Genomic DNA, 12,786 nt, shown 5'->3' with positions numbered 1-12,786 from the left:
TCCGTTTTGGCTGTGTTAAGTGCAAGTTGGAGGTTGGCTAAAAGGACGATGATGTAAAATAAGCAGGATTCCCAGAAGTTCAGGGTAGAGATGTGAATCGGAACTGGAATCGGTTCGGTTCCGGTTCCGATTCAAATCTTACAATTTTTATAGTCCGGCACGATTGGTTTTTTGTTTATCGGCTGCACCCGAGCCGATAAACAAAAAACCCACCCCGCCCTTTAAAAATGACCCCTTTGCTTCCCAACCCCCCCCCAAAACCGTTTTAAAATTACCTGGTGGTCCAGTGGGGGCGCAGGGAGCGATCTCCCGCTCTTGGGCCGTTGGCTGCCACTAATAAAAATGGCACCGATGGCCCTTTGCCCTTACCATGTGACAGGGTATCCGTGCCATTGGCCGGCCCCTGTCACATGCTAGGAGCACTGGATGGCTGGCGCCCCCCCAGGATCCCCAGAGCAGGCCCAGCCAGAGTATAGCGATAAGAGTATACTACGATCCACCTGACCAAAATGATGAGATGGATGATGAAATGCTAAGAGAAATCATGGAAGCTAATCAATTTGACTGTGCAGTAATAATGGGACATTTCAATTACCCCGATATTGACTGGGTAAATGTAACATCAGTTAATGTAGCTGGGTTTAAAAAAGGTTTGGATAAGTTCTTGGAGGAGATTCCATTAACTACTATTAATCAAGTTGATTTAGGGAATAGCCACTGCTATTACTGGCATCAGTAGCATGGGATCTACTTAGTGTTTGGGTACTTGCCAGGTACTTGTAACCTGGATTGGCCACTGTTGGAAACAGGATGCTGGGCTTGATGGACCCTTGGTCTGCCCCAGTAAGGCAAAGTTCTTGTGAGACTACTTGGTCATGCACTCAGATTCTGGTGGCAAACTAATTTAGTATTGGAGAGCATGGCAGAGTGGCCAAAGAGAGGACAACATTACAGTTGGGGCTAAAAACAGTCAAATTCCTGTTCATGTACGTACCCAGATCAGTCCAGACAGTGGGGTTGAGCCTCCTTTCCAGCAGGTGGAGACAGACTAAAACTTGCAGGTTGCCCTATATCAGGACAGAGCCTATCCTCTCACCCTTCAGTATTTGTCTGTCTCCCAGCAGGTGCAGCATCTCCCCTTCGGTTCTCTGCTGTAGGCTAGTCAGCCTCTTTATTCTCTTTAGGTTCAAGCAAGTACTTCTTTTGGTTCTTGTTTTTAAAAATTATAGAAAGTGAATCTCTGAAGGAAATTTTGCCTTCTTTAGTGCCTTTTTGTGTGGGAGACATCCGTCTCCCAGCTCTTGCCCGGCTCAGGGGGGCTTGTCCCCTTTTGCAGAAGGGGGTTCCCTGCTTAGTCCTGAGTCCGTGTACGCTTCCAGGTGTAGGGACCGACGCTCTCTGGGCCTCGTTCCCCCTCTGGCTGCCGAGAGGGTTTTGAACCCGCTGCTGCGCTCAGTAAAAAAAAAAAAAAAAAAAAAAGGAGTTTCAAAGTTTTAATTTTCAATAAGTTGCAGGTACTCACCTATCTCTAACTTATTTGCAGCAGTTGACCAGCTTTAACTTTTTCTGGTCAGTATAGGATTAGAACCGGCAGTCAGAGAAGCAGAAGGCAGCAGGTTCCCGCCTGCTCTCTCCTGCTGTGCAGGCTGTCAATCAAGCTTTGTTTTTTCAGCTTTTTTTTTCCTCAGTCTGAGGTTTCTATGTCCCGGCTGACAGCCTGTGTTTCTTGTGGGCTGTCCTCCTCACATTTTTCGCGGCAGGGCCTCTGCACTGCTTGTCTGCCGGGAGGGGAAGGTCCCTCCTCAGCAGGACAAGCAAATTTAGCCCAGTGCTCCACTCCTCCCGGCATGGCTAGGCCTTTCCCAGGTCGGCAGAGCCCGGGAACGGCCGCTTTCAGTGCTCCCTGGGGCTGGGGGGCTGGATTTTTTTGATTTAACTACCGATTTGGCCACCGCGGGTTCCCAGGAGGGGGGTCCTGACCTTCCCTCTCCCCCCCCTCTCCCCCCCCTCCCCCGGTAAATCCAGGGTCCCTTTTTCCATGGATTTCGTCCTCCTCATGCACAAATCTTATTTAGCTAGCCTGCATGAGATGGATGAAAGCCCCCCCCCCATCTAAAATCCCTCGCTCAGCGCCGTTGACCTCAGGACTGGCTGCGGAGCCTCAGGGACCAGTTCGGGTGCGGGTGATCCCGGGGGTGCCCCCCCCCTCCTCCCCTCCCCCGGTGTCTCCTGGGTCCTCAGACCCCGCTGCTTCCTCGGATTCGGCAGATGCCCCCCCCCTAGAGGGGGATGACCCCAGAGCCCTTCGTCTTTTCGTAAGGAGGAGCTAGAGCCCCTCCTCCCTTTTGTTTTGGAGGAACTGGGTCTGGAAAGTCCCTCCGTGGATAATCTCATGGCCTCACTTCCTAAGGATATGAACCCGGTTTTGGGAGTGCTCCGGGCTCCGGCCTCGGCCTTTCTCTTCCACCCCATGCTTAAGCTCCTTATCCTACAGGAATGGGAGGCTCCTGAGGGTTCGCTCCGGGTGGGGCGTGCGATGGATAAGCTCTATCCCCTCCCGGAAGAGGGCTTGGAGCTGTTGCGATATCCATCGGTGGATTCTTATGTTTCTGCAGTGGCCAAGCACACCACGATTCCGGTTCAAGGTTCCACGGCCCTAAAGATTCGCAAGATTGCAAGCTGGAGGCTCACCTGAAGCGCATCTTTGACGTCCTGGCCCTCGGGGTTCGGGCGTCTTGCTGTAGCAGCCTCATGATGCGGGCAGGCCTCCAGTGGGTCCAACAGTTAATCTGCGCCCGGGACCTTCTGCCAGGTGAGGCAGAACAGGCCGAATGTCTGGAGGCGGTAATCGCTTACGTGTCGGACGCCCTCTATGATTTGGTCCGTGTCCAGGCAAAGGCGATGGTTTCAGCAGTGGCTGCCCGGAGGCTCCTTTGGCTTCGCCACTGGTCGGCTGATCAGTCCTCGAAGACCCGGCTGGGCACGCTTCCCTTCAAAGGTAAGATGCTCTTTGGCAAGGACCTCGACAAGCTTATGGACTCCTTGGCTGACAACAAGGTCCATAAACTTCCAGAGGACCGCCCTAAGGCTTCTCGGTCCTTTGCGGCCTCTTGCTTTCGCTTCAGGGGTCAGCATTGCTTCGCTTCTCGAGGGCGGGGCAGTACTCCTAGGGGGTCTTCTCGTGCGCAGTCCTGGTCGCAGTCCTTTCATGGCAGGCGGCCCTTTCGCGAGGGCCAGCCCATGCGTACCACCGCTAAACCTGCCACACAATGAAGTTCCGCCGGCCCATCCCTCGGTCCCTTACCTCGGCGGACGCCTCTCCCTGTTTTTCGAGGAATGGGTCAAAATCACTTCGGATCAGTGGGTCCTCGACATTATCAGAGACGGGTAAGCTTTCGACCTCGTCAGGGAACTTCCAGATCTCTTTCTGTTTTCACCATGCGGCCGGGCCAAGAGGGACGCGGTGGTCCACTCTCTCCAAGCTTCTGGATCTGGGGAAGGAGGTCCCAGTGCCAGAAAGGGAAATTGGCACCGGCCAGTATTCTATTTACTTCACCGTGCCCAAAAAGGACGGGTCCTTCCGCCCAATCCTGGACCTCAAGAGGGTCAATCGGGCCCTCAAGATCCCCCACTTTCGCATGGAAACCCTGCGGGCGGTCATTGCGGCGGTCCGTCCAGGAGAGTTCCTTGCTTCCCTCGATCTCGCGGAAGCATATTTTCATATCCCCATCCACTGCGACTACCAGATGTTTCTCCGATTCCACATTCTCAACCAGAACTTCCAGTTTCGAGCTCTCCCCTTCGGCCTTGCGACCGCTCCTCGCACCTTCACGAAGGTAATGGTAGTAGTGGTTGCGGCCTTGCGCCGGGAAGGGATTCTCGTCCATCCCTATCTGGACGATTGGCTCATCAGGGCCAAGTCGGAGACCTCTTGCCGGCGGGCGGTGGATCAAGTCCTGGAGCTCCTTGCCTCTCTCTGGTGGATAGTGAACTTTTCCAAGAGCAAGCTTCAGCCCTCCCAGGAGTTGGAATTTCTGGGAGCACACTTCGACACCCGAGTAGGCAAGGTTTTCTTACCTCGGGCGCGAGCCCTCAAACTGATCGGTCAGGTTCAGAATTTGATTGCGCTATCTTCACCGACGGCCCGGGATTATCTCCAAGTCCTGGGCTCCATGGCTTCTACCATCGATCTGGTCCCCTGGGCTTTTGCTCATATGCGTCCATTACAGAAAGCTTTTCTGTCTCGTTGGCAACCAGTGTCGGAGCAGTTCCACGTAGTCCTTCCCTTCTTGGAGCTACTGCCGAAAAATTACAGTGGTGGCTGTCCCTTCCTCATCTCCTACAAGGGATGCCTCTTCAAGCTCCACAGTGGACGATAGTAACCACGGACGCCAGCTTGTTGGGCTGGGGTGCGGTCTGCCTATCTCAGTCCACCCAGGGGACATGGTCCCCGACTCAGTCGCGCTGCCACATCAATCGACTGGAAACTTTGGCGGTCTGCCTGGCCCTTCAGGAGTTCCTTCCTCTGATCCGTGACAAGGCGGTACGAGTCCTGTCCGACAACTCCACCACAGTCGCCTACATCAATCGCCAAGGGGGCACTCGCAGTCCCCTGGTAGCCTTAGAAGCTAGCTGCCTACTCGCTTGGGCGGAGCGTCACCTACAGTGCCTTGCGGCCTCTCACATCGCCGGAAAAGACAATGTTCAAGCCGACTTCCTCAGCCAGCAGTCGCTCGATCCGGGAGAATGGGAACTCTCGGACGCGGCCATGGCTCTGATAGTGGACAGGTGGGGTCCTCCTCATCTCGACCTCATGGCGACTCTGCGCAATGCCAAAGCCAAATGGTTCTTCAGCCGCTGGAGGGAACACGGCGCAGAGGGCGTGGACACTCTGGCTCTCCCCTTGGCCGGCGGACGTGCTTCTGTACTTGTTCCCCCCGTGGCCTCTGGTAGGGAAAGTTCTCAGGAGAATCGAACTCCACCGGGTTCCGGTGATTCTCGTCGCTCCCGAGTGCCGCGAAGGCCGTGGTTCGCGGATCTCATCAATCTAGCGGTGGACGGGCCCCTGCGCCTCAGTCATCTCCCTCGTCTCCTCCGGCAGGGGCCTGTATTTTTTGACCAGGCCGATCGCTTCTGTCTAGCGGCCTGGCTTTTGAACGGCGTCGCCTGAGGCGCAAAGGTTATACGGAGGAGGTCATCTCCACCCTGCTGCGAGCCCGGAAGCAGTCGACTTCTCTGGCCTATGTGCGCATCTGGAAGGTCTTTGAGTCCGCATGTACGGAGGCGGGCGTCCTGGCGCGCTCCGCCTCGATTCCTTTGGTTCTTTCTTTCCTTCAGAAGGGTCTCTCTAAGGGTCTCTCCTTCAGTTCCTTACGCGTTCAAGTCTCTGCGCTTGGCTCTCTCCTGGGTCGGGTGGATGGTCATGCCTTGGCTGCTCACCCGGACGTCATTCGTTTCCTGAGGGGCGTTAGACACCTCCGCCCTCCCTCTCGGGCCACGTGTCCATCTTGGAGTCTCAACCTCGCCCTTCGTGCTCTCTGGGTGGCTCCCTTTGAGCCTCTTTGCCACGCTACGCTCAAGGATCTTACTCTTAAGACTGTCTTTCTAGTCTCTATCTCCTCTACTCGTCGTATTTCCGAGCTTCAGGCGCTGTCCTGTCGGGAGCCCTTCTTGCGTTTTTCTGATTCTGGGGTCTCTCTCAGAATGGTTCCTTCCTTCTTGCCTAAGGTTGTCTCCGCTTTTCACGTCAACCAGTCGGTGGAACTCCCCGCGTTTTCTCCGGAGGAGATTGCGGGTACGGCTGGGGGCGACCTTCATCGGCTGGATGTCAAGCGAGTCTTGCTACATTATCTTCAAGTCACCAATGACTTTCGCGTTTCGGACCATCTCTTCGTCCTTTGGAGTGGTCCCAACCGGGGTAAACAGGCTTCTAAGACCACGATTGCGCGGTGGTTGAAGGAAGCCATTTCCTCGGCATATCTTTGTCAGGGTCGTCCACTTCCTGAGGGTCTGAAAACCCATTCTCTGCGTTCTCAGGCTACTTCTTGGGCGGAGAGTCAGTCTGTCTCTCCGCAGGAAATTTGCAGGGCTGCCACTTGGACGTCTCTGCATACTTTTGCTCGGCACTGATGAAGTAGCTGGGGGAGTTGAAGAGAAACAAGTTGCTGGAGGACAAGAAGAGAAGCATGAAGAAGTTTCTTCCCTGACATCATTTTCGGGATACAAAGATGGTTTAGTTCTGGCAAGAGTGCTTTAGGCTCCGGACAAAAGTAGACCTTGGGAAGGCAGCAGTCCTGTTGTGATACCTGCACACCCTCTAGGGAATCTTCCAGTTAGGGAACCGGAAGAGGAAAATCCTCGCAATGAGATCATGGGGGTCCACTCTTCCTTAGAGGCTGTCGGGGCAAGATTATCCTGCTTTTATGGGGAGTGGACCAAGAGCATGCTGGAGCAGAGTCTTGGAGGTGATAAAGGACTGTTACACCTTAGAACTTTTGCGGGAGTCGGAGAAGCATTCCTGAAGTTTCATTGCTCATCTTGGAAGTGATTGGCAGTCCGGGTCATGCTACTTTGGCTGCAAAGGCTGGACGCTATTGTTCCAGTTTTGCTTGTGGAGAGGGACGGGGAGGTACTCAATTTCATGGCTCCCAAGAAGGAAGGCACCTTTTGGCCTATTCTGGATCTTCAGAAGGTCAATCTGTCATTGCGGGTTCTGCGCTTTCATATGGAGTCATTGCGAATGGTGATAGCAGTGGTCACTGGAACTGACAGAAGCCTACCTGCATATCCCCATATGAGCAGAACATCAGATGTTTCTGAGGTTCATGGTGTTAGGGCAGCACTTCCAGTTCCGAGTTCTCCCTTTTGGGTTGGCGAAAGCACTGTGGACTTTCACAAAGGTGATGGTGGTGGTAACAGCGGCTCTCAGAAGGGAGGGGATTCTAGTCTATCCTTACCTGGATGACTGGCTCATTCAAGCAAAGTTGGAGGAGGAAGGCTCAATTGATTTGACAGGTCATGGGAAAGGTTGCAATCATTGGGTTGGGTGATATACCTGGCAAAGAACCATCTAATGCCCGTTCAAGTGCTTGGAATACCTAAGTGCATTATCTGACACCCGGATTTTCTGGGTGTTCCTGACTTCAGACAGGATTGCGAAGTTGCATGCACAAGTAACTCGTCTATTACCCCTTGCGGTGCCCAGGGTCTGGGATTATTTGCAGGCATTAGGCTCCATGGTGACCACAAAAGATTTGGTGCTGTGGCATTTGATCACATGCATCTGCTGCAGAGTGCTTTTATCCCATTGAGATCCATTGTCGGAGTATCATCTTCCCTTAACTCTGCAGGAGGAATCCAGATCCAGTCTCTGTGGTGGCTGTCTCACCACAATTTGGAAAAGGATGTGGACCTGGAGATTCCAGACTGGGTGGTGGTGACCACTGATGCCAGCCTCAAAAGTTGGGGGGGGGGGGGGGCGCGGGGGTAGACTGTCAGGGTTGGTGGGTGCCAGTGGAAGCAGCCTGGTCTATCAATCACATGGAAATGAAGGCGGTGCGCAGAGCGTTGTCATTCTTTCCTCAGGTTCATGGGAAGATGGTGATGGATCTTCTCGGACAATGCAACAGCGGTGGCATACATCAGTCGTCAGGGAGGGATGAAGAGTCGCACGGTAACCCTGGAGGCTCAGATGTTTGCCTGGGCAGAACTGCATCTGGAAGGAAAGCAAATGTTGCTTACCTGTAACAGGTGTTCTCATAGGACAGCAGGATGTTAGTCCTCACATATGGGTGACATCACAGGATGGAGCCCTATATGGAAACTTTTCTGTCAAAGTTTCTACAAAGCTTTGATTGACACTGGCACACTTAGTGTACTGAGCATGCTCAGCCTGCAATTATCCCTGTGAGCCACAGGTGTCTCCCTCAGTCTCGTCTTATAGCTAAAGGCGCAAGCAAAACTAAAATAAAAGTAAAAATGTATACAGACCCAACTCCGCGGGGTGGCGGGTGGGTTTTGTGAGGACTAACATCCTGCTGTCCTGTGAGAACAACTGTTACAGGTAAGCAAAATTTGCTTTCTCACAGGACAAGTAGGATGGTAGTCTTCACATATGGGTGAGTACTGAGCTGAGGATGCCCGAGAGTGCACCCAAGACGCGCGAAAGGCGCAATGACGGGGGTGGAATTTGGAACAGAGGGCATCCTGAAACCCTTAACAGGTTGGTGGAAGGATGTTGGGTAGTTAAGCCGAAAAGAATAAGAGTAGACGGACTGGCCAAACATGCGGCATGCCGGCTAGTCGTATCTAAGCAATTATGGGCTGCGAAGGTATGGAGAGAACTCCAGGTTCCAGCCTGATAAATATGTACAAGCAGCAGCGACCGAGGGGAAGCTATTAAGGCTGGGACGGACGCAACAGAGTGTGGTTACACACAGTGTTGCAGTGAAATGCCTGCTTGTTGGTAGGAAAAAGATACAGACCGTCAATTAGGAGGAATAGGTCTGTTTGCCCCCTGGAACTCGCAGTTTGTCTCTTGCCAAGAAGGAAAGAGAGTTAGGTGAAATTCCTATGGAATGTAGTGCGATCTAAACAGAATGCAAGTGCACTATTACTGTCCAAGAAGTGGAAAAAACCCTCTCGCTCTGGTGAGAGAGAGGTGTTGGAAAAAATGGGCAGAGTATATCCTGAGTAAGGTGAGATGCAATGTCTACCTTAAGAAAGATATGAAGTTGAATGTGTAAAAACCACTCGGTGACGGAGGAACGCAGGGTCGGATGAGTATGTAACAAAGTGTGTAACTCACTGACCCTGTTGGCAGAAATGACATTTATGAGGGAAAGTATTTCCCAAGTCAAACTGTGAAATGACAGGAATGGAAAGGCTCGAACGGAGAACGTATGAGACTTATGAGGATAAGATATATGTTCCATTCCGTGACAAGTGAAAATAGAGGCGGCTTGATCAGTGGATAATCCATGGTAAGCTGACTCAGAAGGGGTTTACCATAAATCGGGTATCCCCACTCCCAAACGATACACCAATTGGAACAGAGGTGTACCTAGGTGGAGGATGTCTGGGGAGCAAGAGAAAAGAGTGGTGTAGAAAAAGATAAAAGGGTAATACCCTTTTGCATGCGTCATGTGGTAAATCATGCCATTTTGAATGGTAGGATTTATGTGTGGAAGGTTTTGTGACGCTACCTGTATCTGAGAACATCAGTGAGTCTACGATTTGAAACTGACTTGTGAGAAGGCGAATTGGTTACTGGTGTGATAGATTGAGAAGTATGGGAAGCATACTGGTCTCGACCAGGACGTGGGTCTGAGGAACTGTGAACCCCGTCTCGGTTCAATATTAGAAGAGTGCTGGCTATGAGAGGCAGCAGAAGAGACACATTTAAGAGGCCCTTGATGGAAGAAAGGCATGTATGGGAACGCATTGGAAACATGTGTAGGGAGTAGAATTTGTACACCGTATGGTTCGATTCGGGCGCAGAGGGCAAGCTCGGTTGACCTCAGCGTTAGAAGATTTTTCCCGCTACACATGTAGTCCGAGACCATTCGAGAGGATGGAAACCTACATGGAGAAGGTCTGCTAATGCGTTCAGTAAATCTCTTAGATAAGTGGCCCGAGGATGCATAGAGTGAGCAAGGGCCAAGGGTAGAGCTGCGCAGCTTCTTTGGAGAACAGCTAAGAGGTTGTGCGTGCTTGTGTGTTGGAAAGCACATTGTCCCTATGCTGTCTGTCTGTATGCACAAAGATTTGTTGCAGAGGCAGTATTGGAAGGCATAAGGGTATAACTCATGGCTACAAGGTCCAGGAAGTTTATGTGAAACTGTGCCTGGAGCGGAATAGACGCATATTGGGTTGAGACGATTTTGGGTCAAACTTACAACCCTGAGTAAATGCGAGCATGAGCAGGATCAGACTAGGTTTTGGTTCTAGATCTGCAATATAGATGAGGGACGAAAGTGGTTGAACAGCTTAGACCCGCTGATAATAGAATTTCACTGAATGTAACCCATAGTAGTTTTGGATCTATGAGGAAAAAGTGCATAGTGAAAAAACTCCATAGCCCGACAATGAAGAATTGAGGGGCTGAGGTTATGGAAAAATGCGTGCAGGAACACGTAGGAATTTATTAGAATGTCTGCGCGGTTGCTGGACAGGAAGGTCATTGTGACTGTGGTGTCCATAAGTGTTGTATAAGGGATTTATGGCAGTGACAGTAATCCCAGTTAGTAAATGTATAGTGAGTCATGAAGAAGCTCCTTGCGTGGACTGACTGTGGTTATGGAGCTGTCCATGCAAGGAAAGCGTGAATGATGTTGCACTCCGCAGAGAAAACAGCAGTCACCGATAGTGATTCAATAAATACCCCAGTTGCTGAAGCTGGTGCAACCGGCAGAGCTTGGGATTGTAATATTGTTGACTCACCATGAAGCACATAGAAAGATTAGAGGTAATGTACTTACTGCGATATGGAAGCATGGTAACGAGAGACACCATTTTACCTGTGCCTTCTGAAGAAAGTTGGTATTTCTGAGGTCCAGGATGGGCGGAGGAGAGTAACTACTTCTGTTGAAAGAAAGAATAGTGTAATTAAAGCTCCCCAACCCCCCCCCCCCTTCTGCATTTTGTAGCATCTGTGGGGAGTGTACCGGGAACTTTAGTACAAGGTGGGGTGGCCGCTCTGATATCCGGCCAGTTTGGAGACCAGGAGGTGTCCAACTGGAGGGGCTTATGTAATCTGGATATTTCATAACAAAATTGTATACAATCTGCAAGCCAACTTTTCCAGGTTTGTTTGATCAAAAGAAACAAAGAGCTGGGTGGATTTCCGATGGGCTGTAGTGTGATCTAAGTAGTATGCAAGCGCACGCTTACAGTCCAAGGTGGATAAAGCCCTCTCTCCTTGGTGAGAGTGCGATTTTGGGAAGAAAGTAGGCAAGATAATGATTGATTCAAGTGGAATTCCGTAACTACCTTGGGAAGAAATTTTGGGTGTGTACGGAGTACCACTCGATCAAGTAAGATTTTTGTGTAGGGTGAGTATGTGACAAGTGCTTGTAACTCGCTAACCCTTCTAGCAGATGTGATGGCTATTAAGAAAATAGTCTTCCAAGTGAGAAATTTAACATCACAGGAATCCTTAGGTTCAAAAGGAGAACGCATGAGCCTTGTTAAGACCACATTTAGGTCCCATTCTGTGACCGGTGGTCGGTGTGGAGGTTTAAGTTGAATTAAACCTCTCATAAACCTACTAATGAGGGGTTGCACTGATATTGGTGCATCTCCGACGGTATTGTGATAAGCTGAGATTTCACTTAAATGCACTCTTACAGATGAGGTCTGAAGGCCAGAGTCTGAGAGATGCCACAGTCAGTCTAATAAAGATGATGTAGTGCAGGAAAAAGGGTCAATACTGTTTTGTGTGCACCACGTGGTAAAACGTTTCCATTTAGCATGATAGCTCTTTCGTATGGAGGGTTTACATGAAGCTACAAGCACTTGAGAGACATTAGTTGAAAGATTGAGAGGTTGTAGAATCAAGCTTTCAACATCCATGCTGTGAGGGATAGGGATTGAAAGTTGGGATAATGCAACCTGCCCTGATCCTGAGTTATGAGAGTGGGTGCTGTGCCCAGGCAAATTGGGTCTCTGATCGAAAGATCGAGGAGTATGGCAAACCACACTTGTCGAGGCAATATGGGGCTATGAGTATCATGGACCCTTTGTCCTGTTGTAGCTTCACTAGAGTTTTGATTATTAGCGGTATCGGGCGATACGCGTGTAGAAGGCCTGAGTTCCAGTGGCGAGCAAAGACGTCCCTGGGTAAGCGGTTTCTCTGCTTGTACAGGGAGCAAAAATTGTCCACTTTGTAATTCATTTGCGATGCAAAGAGGTCTACTGTTGGATAACCCAACGTTGAAAGATCTTGGTCGCCACTTTTGGATCCAAAGACCACTCGTGAGGTTGGAAGTGTCGACTGAGGCGATCCGCCACTACATTGTGGATGCCTGCCAGATAAGTGGCCTGGAGAAATATTGAGTGTGTTAGGGCCCAGTCCCAAATCTTTGCTGCTTCTTGACAAAGGAGATACGAGCCCGTACCTCCCTGTTTGTTGATGTACCACATGGCTACTGTGTTGTCTGTTTGTATCAGAACAGTCTTGTGTGAAAGGCAGTCCTTGAACACATGCAGCGCATAGCGTATAGCTCGAAGTTCTAGGAAGTTTATCTGAAATGTAGCTTCGAGTCTTCTCCAAGTACCTTGAGTCTGCAGATGACCAATGTGTGCTCCCCAGCCAAAGGTGGATGCATCTGTAGTTAATGTTACTTGCATAATCAGTTGCTGAAAAGGTAGGCCGGTGAGCAAGTTGTCCTCGTTCATCCACCATAGGAGCGAGGACCGTAGTTGTTGAGTTACTTGAATTGGATAAGACAGCGGTTGAATGGCTTGTATCCACTGCCTTCTGAGTGTCGACTGAGTGACTCTCATCGCTAATCTTGCCATAGGAGTGACGTGAACTGTGGAGGCCATGTGACCTAGAAGTGTGAGGCATTGATGAGCTGTTATTTGAGTGTGTGTGTGTGGAGAGAGCCTGCTAATGAGGCGAGAGTCTGTGCACGGTTTTTTGGAAGGAAAGCCTTTGATGTTATGGCGTTTAATTCTGCTCTGATGAATTGTAAAAGGTGAGATGGTGTGAAGTGGGATTTCTGGTAATTGATGAGGAATCCCAACGAATGGATTAGAGTTATTGTGAGCTTGAGAGGGTTGAGA

Source organism: Rhinatrema bivittatum, chromosome 11, assembly GCF_901001135.1.
Source record: "Rhinatrema bivittatum chromosome 11, aRhiBiv1.1, whole genome shotgun sequence".
NCBI classification, from domain to species: domain Eukaryota; kingdom Metazoa; phylum Chordata; class Amphibia; order Gymnophiona; family Rhinatrematidae; genus Rhinatrema; species Rhinatrema bivittatum.
This window is presented reverse-complemented; position numbering follows the sequence as displayed.